The following is a 17816-nucleotide window of genomic DNA, read 5'->3' as shown; positions in this document are numbered from 1 at the left end:
TAGGAGCAGGAGCAACTAGCGCCTTGTTTCCCTCTGAGAAAGGAGTTGGTTTTGGGAAGGAATACTTCCTTCCAATCTGCATGTTCAAGGTGAAGAAATGCTCATTTTGTTCCAAAGAGTCCCATCCAGGTAAGTTGAAGGAACACATGTATCTCTCAAAGGAAAACAATCTGTGAAAGGAGCAGGAGCACCTGGTACATTGTTTCCCTGTGTGAACTGACTGGGTTTTTGATAGAAATACTTCCTGAAACCTAGAAGTTTCACGATGGAGATAGGCTCTGTTTGCCCAAAAGAGGCCTATTCAGCTGACTTGAAGGTACACATGCACCTCTTCCAGGAAAACCATCTACTTAAAAGCTACAGCATCTCTCATATTGTTTCCCTGTGCGATCAGAGTCCGTTTTTGAAGGAAAGACTTGCAGCATCTCCGACCATTCAAAGTGGACAAAGGCTCCTTTGTTGCAATTGGGCCTATTCTGCTGAGTTGACAAAACACATGTCACTCTCAAAATTAAACCCTCTGTGGCAGAATCAGGACAATCTAGCACCTTATTTACCTATGAGAATTGAGTTAGTTTTTGAAAGGAATAATTTCTGCAAATGAACGTTTTGAAGCTAGGGAAAGGCTAATTTTGATCCAAGTAGGCCTATTTAGCTGAGTTGAAGAAACACTGCTATCTCTCGAAAGAAAAGCATGTGTGTTACAACCGGGAACACCTAGCACATTGTTTCCTGGTGAGAACTGAGTTAGTTCTTCAAAGGAATACTTCCTGAAATCAGAATTTTCAAGTGGAGAAAGGCTCCTTTTGTTCCAAGTAGGCCTGTTCAGCTCTGTTATGAAACACATGTATCTCCCCCAAAAAAGTAACGGCTGTTTTAGAAGCGGGAGCATCTAGAAGACTGCATCTCTGTGCATATTTACTCAGTTCTTCGAAGGAATCCGTCCTGCAAATCAGAATGTTAAAGGTGGAGAAAAGCTCATTTTGTTCCAAATAGACCTATTCTGTTAAGTTGAAGAAACTCATGTATCTCTGGAAGGAACACCATCTCTGTTTGAAGCAGGATCATCTAGCACATTGTTTCCCTTTGCAATTGGTGTTCGTTTTCTAGAGAAATACTTCCTTCAATTTAGGAGTTTCAAGGTGGAGATAGGCTGTAATGAGTCCAAATACACCTATTGTGCTGAGTTGAAGAAACACATGTATCTCTCCAAAGAAAACAATGTATGTTAGAAGCTGTAGCCTCTGGCACATTGTGTCCCTGTAAGAATTTAGTTAGTGTTGGAATGGTGTACGTTGTGCAAATCAACATTTTCCAGGTGTAGAATGGCTCATTTTGTTCCTTAGAGGCCTATTCTGCAAAACAAAAGAGGCTCAGGTATCTCGTGAAGGAAAAGCATGTGTGTGAGAAGCAGGAGAATCCGGCACACTGTTTACCTGTGAGAATTCAGTTTGTTTATTGAAGGAATACTTACTGAAACCAGTGTTTTCAAGGGTGAGAAAGGGTCAATTTGTTCCAAAGAGGCCTATGCAGGTAAGTTGAAGAAACATATGTATCTCTGGAAAGGAAACCACGTATGTTCGAAGCAGGAGCATCCAGTACATGGTTTCACTGTCCTTAATGACCTACGTTTTCAGAGCAATACTTCCTGCAACTTTGGAGTTCCAAGGTGGAGATAGGCACCGTTTGCTCTAAAAAGGCCTATTCAGCTAACGTGAAGAACACATGGACCTCTCCAAAGACAACCATCTATGTTCGAAGCTGCAGCATCTAGTACAGTGTTTCACTGTGAGAAGTGATTTAATTTTGAAAGGAATACTTCCTGCAAATCAAAGCTTTCAAGGTGGAGAAAGGCTGATTTTCTTCCAAATAGGCCTATACATGTAAGCTGAAGAAAGACCTTCATCTCTCGAGAGAGAACAATCTGCGTGAGGTACAGAAGTATGTATGGCATATCTTCCCTGTGAGAGCAGTGGTAGTTTCTGAAAGGAAGATTTCATGCATCTTAGGTGTTTAAGGTGGATTTAGACTCTGTTTGCACCAAATAGGCCTATTCAGCTGATTGGAAGAATCACATGTATATCTCAAAGAGAAACCATCTATGTTGGAAGTCTCAGCATCTATCACACTGTTTCCCTGTGATAATTTAGTTTACTTTTCAAAGGAAAAATTCCGGCAAATCATAGTTTTCAACGTGGAGAAAGGCTCAGTTTGTTTCATGTAAGCCTATCCAGCTGAGTTGATGAAACATCTGCATCTCTCAAAAGAAAACCATCTGTGGCAGAATGAAGGGCATCGAGCACATTGTTTACCTATGAGAACTGAGTTAGTTTTTGAAAGGAATACTTGCTGCAAATCATGGTTTTCAAGTTGGAACGAGGCTCATTTTGTTCCAAACAGGACGATTCAGCTACGGTCAAGAAAGACATGTATGTCTCGAAAGAGCAACATCTACTTAGAAGGTGCAGTATCTAGTATACTGGTCCCCTGTGAGAATTGAGCTCGTTTCTGAAGCGTATAATTCCAGCAACTCACAATGTTCAAGGTGGAGAAAGGCTAAGTTTCTTGCCACTAGACTTACTAAGCTTAGATGAGGAAACACATGTGTCTCTCAAAAGAAAACAGTGTGTGTTAGGAGCTTCAGCATCTAGCGTGTTGTTTCCCTGTGAGAATTGAGATAGTTTTTGAAAGGAATGTCAACTTCAATTCTCAGTTTTCAAGGTGGAGAAAGGCTCATTTTGTTCCCAATAGGCCTATTCAGCTTCGTTGAGGAAACACGTGTGTATCTGCAAAGAAAACCGTCTGTGTTAGGAGCAGGAGCAACTAGCGCCTTGTTTCCCTCTGAGAAAGGAGTTGGTTTTGGGAAGGAATACTTCCTTCCCATCTGCATGTTCAAGGTGAAGAAATGCTCATTTTGTTCCAAAGAGTCCCATCCAGGTAAGTTGAAGGAACACATGTATCTCTCAAAGGAAAACAATCTGTGAAAGGAGCAGGAGCACCTGGTACATTGTTTCCCTGTGTGAACTGACTGGGTTTTTGATAGAAATACTTCCTGAAACCTAGAAGTTTCACGATGGAGATAGGCTCTGTTTGCCCAAAAGAGGCCTATTCAGCTGACTTGAAGGTACACATGCACCTCTTCCAGGAAAACCATCTACTTAAAAGCTACAGCATCTCTCACATTGTTTCCCTGTGCGATCAGAGTCCGTTTTTGAAGGAAAGACTTGCAGCAACTCCGACCATTCAAAGTGGACAAAGGCTCCTTTGTTGCAATTGGGCCTATTCTGCTGAGTTGACAAAACACATGTCACTCTCAAAATTAAACCCTCTGTGGCAGAATCAGGACAATCTAGCACCTTATTTACCTATGAGAATTGAGTTAGTTTTTGAAAGGAATAATTTCTGCAAATGAACGTTTTGAAGCTAGGGAAAGGCTAATTTTGATCCAAGTAGGCCTATTTAGCTGAGTTGAAGAAACACTGCTATCTCTCGAAAGAAAAGCATGTGTGTTAAAACCGGGAACACCTAGCACATTGTTTCCTGGTGAGAACTGAGTTAGTTCTTCAAAGGAATACTTCCTGAAATCAGAATTTTCAAGTGGAGAAAGGCTCCTTTTGTTCCAAGTAGGCCTGTTCAGCTCTGTTATGAAACACATGTATCTCCCCCAAAAAAGTAACGGCTGTTTTAGAAGCAGGAGCATCTAGAAGACTGCATCTCTGTGCATATTTACTCAGTTCTTCGAAGGAATCCGTCCTGCAAATCAGAATGTTAAAGGTGGAGAAAAGCTCATTTTGTTCTAAATAGACCTATTCTGTTAAGTTGAAGAAACTCATGTATCTCTGGAAGGAACACCATCTCTGTTTGAAGCAGGATCATCTAGCACATTGTTTCCCTTTGCAATTGGTGTTCGTTTTCTAGAGAAATACTTCCTTCAATTTAGGAGTTTCAAGGTGGAGATAGGCTGTAATGAGTCCAAATACACCTATTGTGCTGAGTTGAAGAAACACATGTATCTCTCCAAAGAAAACAATGTATGTTAGAAGCTGTAGCCTCTGGCACATTGTGTCCCTGTAAGAATTTAGTTAGTGTTGGAATGGTGTATGTTGTGCAAATCAACATTTTCCATGTGTAGAATGGCTCATTTTGTTCCTTAGAGGCCTATTCTGCAAAACAAAAGAGGCTCGGGTATCTCGTGAAGGAAAAGCATGTGTGTGAGAAGCAGGAGAATCCGGCACACTGTTTACCTGTGAGAATTCAGTTTGTTTATTGAAGGAATACTTACTGAAACCAGTGTTTTCAAGGGTGAGAAAGGGTCAATTTGTTCCAAAGAGGCCTATGCAGGTAAGTTGAAGAAACATATGTATCTCTGGAAAGGAAACCACGTATGTTCGAAGCAGGAGCATCCAGTACATGGTTTCACTGTCCTTAATGACCTACGTTTTCAGAGCAATACTTCCTGCAACTTTGGAGTTCCAAGGTGGAGATAGGCACCGTTTGCTCTAAAAAGGCCTATTCAGCTAACGTGAAGAACACATGGACCTCTCCAAAGACAACCATCTATGTTCGAAGCTGCAGCATCTAGTACAGTGTTTCACTGTGAGAAGTGATTTAATTTTGAAAGGAATACTTCCTGCAAATCAAAGCTTTCAAGGTGGAGAAAGGCTGATTTTCTTCCAAATAGGCCTATACATGTAAGCTGAAGAAAGACCTTCATCTCTCGAGAGAGAACAATCTGCGTGAGGTACAGAAGTATGTATGGCATATCTTCCCTGTGAGAGCAGTGGTAGTTTCTGAAAGGAAGATTTCATGCATCTTAGGTGTTTAAGGTGGATTTAGACTCTGTTTGTACCAAATAGGCCTATTCAGCTGATTGGAAGAATCACATGTATATCTCAAAGAGAAACCATCTATGTTGGAAGTCTCAGCATCTATCACACTGTTTCCCTGTGATAATTTAGTTTACTTTTCAAAGGAAAAATTCCGGCAAATCATAGTTTTCAACGTGGAGAAAGGCTCAGTTTGTTTCATGTAAGCCTATCCAGCTGAGTTGATGAAACATCTGCATCTCTCAAAAGAAAACCATCTGTGGCAGAATGAAGGGCATCGAGCACATTGTTTACCTATGAGAACTGAGTTAGTTTTTGAAAGGAATACTTGCTGCAAATCATGGTTTTCAAGTTGGAACGAGGCTCATTTTGTTCCAAACAGGCCGATTCAGCTACGGTCAAGAAAGACATGTATGTCTCGAAAGAGCAACATCTACTTAGAAGGTGCAGTATCTAGTATACTGGTCCCCTGTGAGAATTGAGCTCGTTTCTGAAGCGTATAATTCCAGCAACTCACAATGTTCAAGGTGGAGAAAGGCTAAGTTTCTTGCCACTAGACTTACTAAGCTTAGATGAGGAAACACATGTGTCTCTCAAAAGAAAACAGTGTGTGTTAGGAGCTTCAGCATCTAGCGTGTTGTTTCCCTGTGAGAATTGAGATAGTTTTTGAAAGGAATGTCAACTTCAATTCTCAGTTTTCAAGGTGGAGAAAGGCTCATTTTGTTCCCAATAGGCCTATTCAGCTTCGTTGAGGAAACACGTGTGTATCTGCAAAGAAAACCATCTGTGTTAGGAGCAGGAGCAACTAGCGCCTTGTTTCCCTCTGAGAAAGGAGTTGGTTTTGGGAAGGAATACTTCCTTCCAATCTGCATGTTCAAGGTGAAGAAATGCTCATTTTGTTCCAAAGAGTCCCATCCAGGTAAGTTGAAGGAACACATGTATCTCTCAAAGGAAAACAATCTGTGAAAGGAGCAGGAGCACCTAGTACATTGTTTCCCTGTGTGAACTGACTGGGTTTTTGATAGAAATACTTCCTGAAACCTAGAAGTTTCACGATGGAGATAGGCTCTGTTTGCCCAAAAGAGGCCTATTCAGCTGACTTGAAGGTACACATGCACCTCTTCCAGGAAAACCATCTACTTAAAAGCTACAGCATCTCTCACATTGTTTCCCTGTGCGATCAGAGTCCGTTTTTGAAGGAAAGACTTGCAGCAACTCCGACCATTCAAAGTGGACAAAGGCTCCTTTGTTGCAATTGGGCCTATTCTGCTGAGTTGACAAAACACATGTCACTCTCAAAATTAAACCCTCTGTGGCAGAATCAGGACAATCTAGCACCTTATTTACCTATGAGAATTGAGTTAGTTTTTGAAAGGAATAATTTCTGCAAATGAACGTTTTGAAGCTAGGGAAAGGCTAATTTTGATCCAAGTAGGCCTATTTAGCTGAGTTGAAGAAACACTGCTATCTCTCGAAAGAAAAGCATGTGTGTTACAACCGGGAACACCTAGCACATTGTTTCCTGGTGAGAACTGAGTTAGTTCTTCAAAGGAATACTTCCTGAAATCAGAATTTTCAAGTGGAGAAAGGTTCCTTTTGTTCCAAGTAGGCCTGTTCAGCTCTGTTATGAAACACATGTATCTCCCCCAAAAAAGTAACGGCTGTTTTAGAAGCGGGAGCATCTAGAAGACTGCATCTCTGTGCATATTTACTCAGTTCTTCGAAGGAATCCGTCCTGCAAATCAGAATGTTAAAGGTGGAGAAAAGCTCATTTTGTTCCAAATAGACCTATTCTGTTAAGTTGAAGAAACTCATGTATCTCTGGAAGGAACACCATCTCTGTTTGAAGCAGGATCATCTAGCACATTGTTTCCCTTTGCAATTGGTGTTCGTTTTCTAGAGAAATACTTCCTTCAATTTAGGAGTTTCAAGGTGGAGATAGGCTGTAATGAGTCCAAATACACCTATTGTGCTGAGTTGAAGAAACACATGTATCTCTCCAAAGAAAACAATGTATGTTAGAAGCTGTAGCCTCTGGCACATTGTGTCCCTGTAAGAATTTAGTTAGTGTTGGAATGGTGTACGTTGTGCAAATCAACATTTTCCAGGTGTAGAATGGCTCATTTTGTTCCTTAGAGGCCTATTCTGCAAAACAAAAGAGGCTCAGGTATCTCGTGAAGGAAAAGCATGTGTGTGAGAAGCAGGAGAATCCGGCACACTGTTTACCTGTGAGAATTCAGTTTGTTTATTGAAGGAATACTTACTGAAACCAGTGTTTTCAAGGGTGAGAAAGGGTCAATTTGTTCCAAAGAGGCCTATGCAGGTAAGTTGAAGAAACATATGTATCTCTGGAAAGGAAACCACGTATGTTCGAAGCAGGAGCATCCAGTACATGGTTTCACTGTCCTTAATGACCTACGTTTTCAGAGCAATACTTCCTGCAACTTTGGAGTTCCAAGGTGGAGATAGGCACCGTTTGCTCTAAAAAGGCCTATTCAGCTAACGTGAAGAACACATGGACCTCTCCAAAGACAACCATCTATGTTCGAAGCTGCAGCATCTAGTACAGTGTTTCACTGTGAGAAGTGATTTAATTTTGAAAGGAATACTTCCTGCAAATCAAAGCTTTCAAGGTGGAGAAAGGCTGATTTTCTTCCAAATAGGCCTATACATGTAAGCTGAAGAAAGACCTTCATCTCTCGAGAGAGAACAATCTGCGTGAGGTACAGAAGTATGTATGGCATATCTTCCCTGTGAGAGCAGTGGTAGTTTCTGAAAGGAAGATTTCATGCATCTTAGGTGTTTAAGGTGGATTTAGACTCTGTTTGCACCAAATAGGCCTATTCAGCTGATTGGAAGAATCACATGTATATCTCAAAGAGAAACCATCTATGTTGGAAGTCTCAGCATCTATCACACTGTTTCCCTGTGATAATTTAGTTTACTTTTCAAAGGAAAAATTCCGGCAAATCATAGTTTTCAACGTGGAGAAAGGCTCAGTTTGTTTCATGTAAGCCTATCCAGCTGAGTTGATGAAACATCTGCATCTCTCAAAAGAAAACCATCTGTGGCAGAATCAAGGGCATCGAGCACATTGTTTACCTATGAGAACTGAGTTAGTTTTTGAAAGGAATACTTGCTGCAAATCATGGTTTTCAAGTTGGAACGAGGCTCATTTTGTTCCAAACAGGCCGATTCAGCTACGGTCAAGAAAGACATGTATGTCTCGAAAGAGCAACATCTACTTAGAAGGTGCAGTATCTAGTATACTGGTCCCCTGTGAGAATTGAGCTCGTTTCTGAAGCGTATAATTCCAGCAACTCACAATGTTCAAGGTGGAGAAAGGCTAAGTTTCTTGCCACTAGACTTACTAAGCTTAGATGAGGAAACACATGTGTCTCTCAAAAGAAAACAGTGTGTGTTAGGAGCTTCAGCATCTAGCGTGTTGTTTCCCTGTGAGAATTGAGATAGTTTTTGAAAGGAATGTCAACTTCAATTCTCAGTTTTCAAGGTGGAGAAAGGCTCATTTTGTTCCCAATAGGCCTATTCAGCTTCGTTGAGGAAACACGTGTGTATCTGCAAAGAAAACCGTCTGTGTTAGGAGCAGGAGCAACTAGCGCATTGTTTCCCTCTGAGAAAGGAGTTGCTTTTGGGAAGGAATACTTCCTTCCAATCTGCATGTTCAAGGTGAAGAAATGCTCATTTTGTTCCAAAGAGTCCCATCCAGGTAAGTTGAAGGAACACATGTATCTCTCAAAGGAAAACAATCTGTGAAAGGAGCAGGAGCACCTAGTACATTGTTTCCCTGTGTGAACTGACTGGGTTTTTGATAGAAATACTTCCTGAAACCTAGAAGTTTCACGATGGAGATAGGCTCTGTTTGCCCAAAAGAGGCCTATTCAGCTGACTTGAAGGTACACATGCACCTCTTCCAGGAAAACCATCTACTTAAAAGCTACAGCATCTCTCCCATTGTTTCCCTGTGCGATCAGAGTCCGTTTTTGAAGGAAAGACTTGCAGCAACTCCGACCATTCAAAGTGGACAAAGGCTCCTTTGTTGCAATTGGGCCTATTCTGCTGAGTTGACAAAACACATGTCACTCTCAAAATTAAACCCTCTGTGGCAGAATCAGGACAATCTAGCACCTTATTTACCTATGAGAATTGAGTTAGTTTTTGAAAGGAATAATTTCTGCAAATGAACGTTTTGAAGCTAGGGAAAGGCTAATTTTGATCCAAGTAGGCCTATTTAGCTGAGTTGAAGAAACACTGCTATCTCTCGAAAGAAAAGCATGTGTGTTACAACCGGGAACACCTAGCACATTGTTTCCTGGTGAGAACTGAGTTAGTTCTTCAAAGGAATACTTCCTGAAATCAGAATTTTCAAGTGGAGAAAGGCTCCTTTTGTTCCAAGTAGGCCTGTTCAGCTCTGTTATGAAACACATGTATCTCCCCCAAAAAAGTAACGGCTGTTTTAGAAGCAGGAGCATCTAGAAGACTGCATCTCTGTGCATATTTACTCAGTTCTTCGAAGGAATCCGTCCTGCAAATCAGAATGTTAAAGGTGGAGAAAAGCTCATTTTGTTCCAAATAGACCTATTCTGTTAAGTTGAAGAAACTCATGTATCTCTGGAAGGAACACCATCTCTGTTTGAAGCAGGATCATCTAGCACATTGTTTCCCTTTGCAATTGGTGTTCGTTTTCTAGAGAAATACTTCCTTCAATTTAGGAGTTTCAAGGTGGAGATAGGCTGTAATGAGTCCAAATACACCTATTGTGCTGAGTTGAAGAAACACATGTATCTCTCCAAAGAAAACAATGTATGTTAGAAGCTGTAGCCTCTGGCACATTGTGTCCCTGTAAGAATTTAGTTAGTGTTGGAATGGTGTACGTTGTGCAAATCAACATTTTCCAGGTGTAGAATGGCTCATTTTGTTCCTTAGAGGCCTATTCTGCAAAACAAAAGAGGCTCAGGTATCTCGTGAAGGAAAAGCATGTGTGTGAGAAGCAGGAGAATCCGGCACACTGTTTACCTGTGAGAATTCAGTTTGTTTATTGAAGGAATACTTACTGAAACCAGTGTTTTCAAGGGTGAGAAAGGGTCAATTTGTTCCAAAGAGGACTATGCAGGTAAGTTGAAGAAACATATGTATCTCTGGAAAGGAAACCACGTATGTTCGAAGCAGGAGCATCCAGTACATGGTTTCACTGTCCTTAATGACCTACGTTTTCAGAGCAATACTTCCTGCAACTTTGGAGTTCCAAGGTGGAGATAGGCACCGTTTGCTCTAAAAAGGCCTATTCAGCTAACGTGAAGAACACATGGACCTCTCCAAAGACAACCATCTATGTTCGAAGCTGCAGCATCTAGTACAGTGTTTCACTGTGAGAAGTGATTTAATTTTGAAAGGAATACTTCCTGCAAATCAAAGCTTTCAAGGTGGAGAAAGGCTGATTTTCTTCCAAATAGGCCTATACATGTAAGCTGAAGAAAGACCTTCATCTCTCGAGAGAGAACAATCTGCGTGAGGTACAGAAGTATGTATGGCATATCTTCCCTGTGAGAGCAGTGGTAGTTTCTGAAAGGAAGATTTCATGCATCTTAGGTGTTTAAGGTGGATTTAGACTCTGTTTGCACCAAATAGGCCTATTCAGCTGATTGGAAGAATCACATGTATATCTCAAAGAGAAACCATCTATGTTGGAAGTCTCAGCATCTATCACACTGTTTCCCTGTGATTATTTAGTTTACTTTTCAAAGGAAAAATTCCGGCAAATCATAGTTTTCAACGTGGAGAAAGGCTCAGTTTGTTTCATGTAAGCCTATCCAGCTGAGTTGATGAAACATCTGCATCTCTCAAAAGAAAACCATCTGTGGCAGAATGAAGGGCATCGAGCACATTGTTTACCTATGAGAACTGAGTTAGTTTTTGAAAGGAATACTTGCTGCAAATCATGGTTTTCAAGTTGGAACGAGGCTCATTTTGTTCCAAACAGGCCGATTCAGCTACGGTCAAGACATGTATGTCTCGAAAGAGCAACATCTACTTAGAAGGTGCAGTATCTAGTATACTGGTCCCCTGTGAGAATTGAGCTCGTTTCTGAAGCGTATAATTCCAGCAACTCACAATGTTCAAGGTGGAGAAAGGCTAAGTTTCTTGCCACTAGACTTACTAAGCTTAGATGAGGAAACACATGTGTCTCTCAAAAGAAAACAGTGTGTGTTAGGAGCTTCAGCATCTAGCGTGTTGTTTCCCTGTGAGAATTGAGATAGTTTTTGAAAGGAATGTCAACTTCAATTCTCAGTTTTCAAGGTGGAGAAAGGCTCATTTTGTTCCCAATAGGCCTATTCAGCTTCGTTGAGGAAACACGTGTGTATCTGCAAAGAAAACCGTCTGTGTTAGGAGCAGGAGCAACTAGCGCCTTGTTTCCCTCTGAGAAAGGAGTTGGTTTTGGGAAGGAATACTTCCTTCCAATCTGCATGTTCAAGGTGAAGAAATGCTCATTTTGTTCCAAAGAGTCCCATCCAGGTAAGTTGAAGGAACACATGTATCTCTCAAAGGAAAACAATCTGTGAAAGGAGCAGGAGCACCTAGTACATTGTTTCCCTGTGTGAACTGACTGGGTTTTTGATAGAAATACTTCCTGAAACCTAGAAGTTTCACGATGGAGATAGGCTCTGTTTGCCCAAAAGAGGCCTATTCAGCTGACTTGAAGGTACACATGCACCTCTTCCAGGAAAACCATCTACTTAAAAGCTACAGCATCTCTCATATTGTTTCCCTGTGCGATCAGAGTCCGTTTTTGAAGGAAAGACTTGCAGCATCTCCGACCATTCAAAGTGGACAAAGGCTCCTTTGTTGCAATTGGGCCTATTCTGCTGAGTTGACAAAACACATGTCACTCTCAAAATTAAACCCTCTGTGGCAGAATCAGGACAATCTAGCACCTTATTTACCTATGAGAATTGAGTTAGTTTTTGAAAGGAATAATTTCTGCAAATGAACGTTTTGAAGCTAGGGAAAGGCTAATTTTGATCCAAGTAGGCCTATTTAGCTGAGTTGAAGAAACACTGCTATCTCTCGAAAGAAAAGCATGTGTGTTACAACCGGGAACACCTAGCACATTGTTTCCTGGTGAGAACTGAGTTAGTTCTTCAAAGGAATACTTCCTGAAATCAGAATTTTCAAGTGGAGAAAGGCTCCTTTTGTTCCAAGTAGGCCTGTTCAGCTCTGTTATGAAACACATGTATCTCCCCCAAAAAAGTAACGGCTGTTTTAGAAGCAGGAGCATCTAGAAGACTGCATCTCTGTGCATATTTACTCAGTTCTTCGAAGGAATCCGTCCTGCAAATCAGAATGTTAAAGGTGGAGAAAAGCTCATTTTGTTCCAAATAGACCTATTCTGTTAAGTTGAAGAAACTCATGTATCTCTGGAAGGAACACCATCTCTGTTTGAAGCAGGATCATCTAGCACATTGTTTCCCTTTGCAATTGGTGTTCGTTTTCTAGAGAAATACTTCCTTCAATTTAGGAGTTTCAAGGTGGAGATAGGCTGTAATGAGTCCAAATACACCTATGGTGCTGAGTTGAAGAAACACATGTATCTCTCCAAAGAAAACAATGTATGTTAGAAGCTGTAGCCTCTGGCACATTGTGTCCCTGTAAGAATTTAGTTAGTGTTGGAATGGTGTACGTTGTGCAAATCAACATTTTCCAGGTGTAGAATGGCTCATTTTGTTCCTTAGAGGCCTATTCTGCAAAACAAAAGAGGCTCAGGTATCTCGTGAAGGAAAAGCATGTGTGTGAGAAGCAGGAGAATCCGGCACACTGTTTACCTGTGAGAATTCAGTTTGTTTATTGAAGGAATACTTACTGAAACCAGTGTTTTCAAGGGTGAGAAAGGGTCAATTTGTTCCAAAGAGGCCTATGCAGGTAAGTTGAAGAAACATATGTATCTCTGGAAAGGAAACCACGTATGTTCGAAGCAGGAGCATCCAGTACATGGTTTCACTGTCCTTAATGACCTACGTTTTCAGAGCAATACTTCCTGCAACTTTGGAGTTCCAAGGTGGAGATAGGCACCGTTTGCTCTAAAAAGGCCTATTCAGCTAACGTGAAGAACACATGGACCTCTCCAAAGACAACCATCTATGTTCGAAGCTGCAGCATCTAGTACAGTGTTTCACTGTGAGAAGTGATTTAATTTTGAAAGGAATACTTCCTGCAAATCAAAGCTTTCAAGGTGGAGAAAGGCTGATTTTCTTCCAAATAGGCCTATACATGTAAGCTGAAGAAAGACCTTCATCTCTCGAGAGAGAACAATCTGCGTGAGGTACAGAAGTATGTATGGCATATCTTCCCTGTGAGAGCAGTGGTAGTTTCTGAAAGGAAGATTTCATGCATCTTAGGTGTTTAAGGTGGATTTAGACTCTGTTTGCACCAAATAGGCCTATTCAGCTGATTGGAAGAATCACATGTATATCTCAAAGAGAAACCATCTATGTTGGAAGTCTCAGCATCTATCACACTGTTTCCCTGTGATAATTTAGTTTACTTTTCAAAGGAAAAATTCCGGCAAATCATAGTTTTCAACGTGGAGAAAGGCTCAGTTTGTTTCATGTAAGCCTATCCAGCTGAGTTGATGAAACATCTGCATCTCTCAAAAGAAAACCATCTGTGGCAGAATCAAGGGCATCGAGCACATTGTTTACCTATGAGAACTGAGTTAGTTTTGGAAAGGAATACTTGCTGCAAATCATGGTTTTCAAGTTGGAACGAGGCTCATTTTGTTCCAAACAGGCCGATTCAGCTACGGTCAAGAAAGACATGTATGTCTCGAAAGAGCAACATCTACTTAGAAGGTGCAGTATCTAGTATACTGGTCCCCTGTGAGAATTGAGCTCGTTTCTGAAGCGTATAATTCCCGCAACTCACAATGTTCAAGGTGGAGAAAGGCTAAGTTTCTTGCCACTAGACTTACTAAGCTTAGATGAGGAAACACATGTGTCTCTCAAAAGAAAACAGTGTGTGTTAGGAGCTTCAGCATCTAGCGTGTTGTTTCCCTGTGAGAATTGAGATAGTTTTTGAAAGGAATGTCAACTTCAATTCTCAGTTTTCAAGGTGGAGAAAGGCTCATTTTGTTCCCAATAGGCCTATTCAGCTTCGTTGAGGAAACACGTGTGTATCGGCAAAGAAAACCGTCTGTGTTAGGAGCAGGAGCAACTAGCGCATTGTTTCCCTCTGAGAAAGGAGTTGCTTTTGGGAAGGAATACTTCCTTCCAATCTGCATGTTCAAGGTGAAGAAATGCTCATTTTGTTCCAAAGAGTCCCATCCAGGTAAGTTGAAGGAACACATGTATCTCTCAAAGGAAAACAATCTGTGAAAGGAGCAGGAGCACCTAGTACATTGTTTCCCTGTGTGAACTGACTGGGTTTTTGATAGAAATACTTCCTGAAACCTAGAAGTTTCACGATGGAGATAGGCTCTGTTTGCCCAAAAGAGGCCTATTCAGCTGACTTGAAGGTACACATGCACCTCTTCCAGGAAAACCATCTACTTAAAAGCTACAGCATCTCTCCCATTGTTTCCCTGTGCGATCAGAGTCCGTTTTTGAAGGAAAGACTTGCAGCAACTCCGACCATTCAAAGTGGACAAAGGCTCCTTTGTTGCAATTGGGCCTATTCTGCTGAGTTGACAAAACACATGTCACTCTCAAAATTAAACCCTCTGTGGCAGAATCAGGACAATCTAGCACCTTATTTACCTATGAGAATTGAGTTAGTTTTTGAAAGGAATAATTTCTGCAAATGAACGTTTTGAAGCTAGGGAAAGGCTAATTTTGATCCAAGTAGGCCTATTTAGCTGAGTTGAAGAAACACTGCTATCTCTCGAAAGAAAAGCATGTGTGTTACAACCGGGAACACCTAGCACATTGTTTCCTGGTGAGAACTGAGTTAGTTCTTCAAAGGAATACTTCCTGAAATCAGAATTTTCAAGTGGAGAAAGGCTCCTTTTGTTCCAAGTAGGCCTGTTCAGCTCTGTTATGAAACACATGTATCTCCCCAAAAAAAGTAACGGCTGTTTTAGAAGCAGGAGCATCTAGAAGACTGCATCTCTGTGCATATTTACTCAGTTCTTCGAAGGAATCCGTCCTGCAAATCAGAATGTTAAAGGTGGAGAAAAGCTCATTTTGTTCCAAATAGACCTATTCTGTTAAGTTGAAGAAACTCATGTATCTCTGGAAGGAACACCATCTCTGTTTGAAGCAGGATCATCTAGCACATTGTTTCCCTTTGCAATTGGTGTTCGTTTTCTAGAGAAATACTTCCTTCAATTTAGGAGTTTCAAGGTGGAGATAGGCTGTAATGAGTCCAAATACACCTATGGTGCTGAGTTGAAGAAACACATGTATCTCTCCAAAGAAAACAATGTATGTTAGAAGCTGTAGCCTCTGGCACATTGTGTCCCTGTAAGAATTTAGTTAGTGTTGGAATGGTGTACGTTGTGCAAATCAACATTTTCCAGGTGTAGAATGGCTCATTTTGTTCCTTAGTGGCCTATTCTGCAAAACAAAAGAGGCTCAGGTATCTCGTGAAGGAAAAGCATGTGTGTGAGAAGCAGGAGAATCCGGCACACTGTTTACCTGTGAGAATTCAGTTTGTTTATTGAAGGAATACTTACTGAAACCAGTGTTTTCAAGGGTGAGAAAGGGTCAATTTGTTCCAAAGAGGCCTATGCAGGTAAGTTGAAGAAACATATGTATCTCTGGAAAGGAAACCACGTATGTTCGAAGCAGGAGCATCCAGTACATGGTTTCACTGTCCTTAATGACCTACGTTTTCAGAGCAATACTTCCTGCAACTTTGGAGTTCCAAGGTGGAGATAGGCACCGTTTGCTCTAAAAAGGCCTATTCAGCTAACGTGAAGAACACATGGACCTCTCCAAAGACAACCATCTATGTTCGAAGCTGCAGCATCTAGTACAGTGTTTCACTGTGAGAAGTGATTTAATTTTGAAAGGAATACTTCCTGCAAATCAAAGCTTTCAAGGTGGAGAAAGGCTGATTTTCTTCCAAATAGGCCTATACATGTAAGCTGAAGAAAGACCTTCATCTCTCGAGAGAGAACAATCTGCGTGAGGTACAGAAGTATGTATGGCATATCTTCCCTGTGAGAGCAGTGGTAGTTTCTGAAAGGAAGATTTCATGCATCTTAGGTGTTTAAGGTGGATTTAGACTCTGTTTGCACCAAATAGGCCTATTCAGCTGATTGGAAGAATCACATGTATATCTCAAAGAGAAACCATCTATGTTGGAAGTCTCAGCATCTATCACACTGTTTCCCTGTGATAATTTAGTTTACTTTTCAAAGGAAAAATTCCGGCAAATCATAGTTTTCAACGTGGAGAAAGGCTCAGTTTGTTTCATGTAAGCCTATCCAGCTGAGTTGATGAAACATCTGCATCTCTCAAAAGAAAACCATCTGTGGCAGAATCAAGGGCATCGAGCACATTGTTTACCTATGAGAACTGAGTTAGTTTTGGAAAGGAATACTTGCTGCAAATCATGGTTTTCAAGTTGGAACGAGGCTCATTTTGTTCCAAACAGGCCGATTCAGCTACGGTCAAGAAAGACATGTATGTCTCGAAAGAGCAACATCTACTTAGAAGGTGCAGTATCTAGTATACTGGTCCCCTGTGAGAATTGAGCTCGTTTCTGAAGCGTATAATTCCAGCAACTCACAATGTTCAAGGTGGAGAAAGGCTAAGTTTCTTGCCACTAGACTTACTAAGCTTAGATGAGGAAACACATGTGTCTCTCAAAAGAAAACAGTGTGTGTTAGGAGCTTCAGCATCTAGCGTGTTGTTTCCCTGTGAGAATTGAGATAGTTTTTGAAAGGAATGTCAACTTCAATTCTCAGTTTTCAAGGTGGAGAAAGGCTCATTTTGTTCCCAATAGGCCTATTCAGCTTCGTTGAGGAAACACGTGTGTATCTGCAAAGAAAACCGTCTGTGTTAGGAGCAGGAGCAACTAGCGCCTTGTTTCCCTCTGAGAAAGGAGTTGGTTTGGGGAAGGAATACTTCCTTCCAATCTGCATGTTCAAGGTGAAGAAATGCTCATTTTGTTCCAAAGAGTCCCATCCAGGTAAGTTGAAGGAACACATGTATCTCTCAAAGGAAAATAATCTGTGAAAGGAGCAGGAGCACCTAGTACATTGTTTCCCTGTGTGAACTGACTGGGTTTTTGATAGAAATACTTCCTGAAACCTAGAAGTTTCACGATGGAGATAGGCTCTGTTTGCCCAAAAGAGGCCTATTCAGCTGACTTGAAGGTACACATGCACCTCTTCCAGGAAAACCATCTACTTAAAAGCTACAGCATCTCTCATATTGTTTCCCTGTGCGATCAGAGTCCGTTTTTGAAGGAAAGACTTGCAGCATCTCCGACCATTCAAAGTGGACAAAGGCTCCTTTGTTGCAATTGGGCCTATTCTGCTGAGTTGACAAAACACATGTCACTCTCAAAATTAAACCCTCTGTGGCAGAATCAGGACAATCTAGCACCTTATTTACCTATGAGAATTGAGTTAGTTTTTGAAAGGAATAATTTCTGCAAATGAACGTTTTGAAGCTAGGGAAAGGCTAATTTTGATCCAAGTAGGCCTATTTAGCTGAGTTGAAGAAACACTGCTATCTCTCGAAAGAAAAGCATGTGTGTTACAACCGGGAACAGCTAGCACATTGTTTCCTGGTGAGAACTGAGTTAGTTCTTCAAAGGAATACTTCCTGAAATCAGAATTTTCAAGTGGAGAAAGGCTCCTTTTGTTCCAAGTAGGCCTGTTCAGCTCTGTTATGAAACACATGTATCTCCCCAAAAAAAGTAACGGCTGTTTTAGAAGCAGGAGCATCTAGAAGACTGCATCTCTGTGCATATTTACTCAGTTCTTCGAAGGAATCCGTCCTGCAAATCAGAATGTTAAAGGTGGAG

The sequence above is a fragment of the Castor canadensis genome, chromosome 16 (genome assembly GCF_047511655.1).
Source record: "Castor canadensis chromosome 16, mCasCan1.hap1v2, whole genome shotgun sequence".
NCBI lineage: Eukaryota > Metazoa > Chordata > Mammalia > Rodentia > Castoridae > Castor > Castor canadensis.
This window is presented reverse-complemented; position numbering follows the sequence as displayed.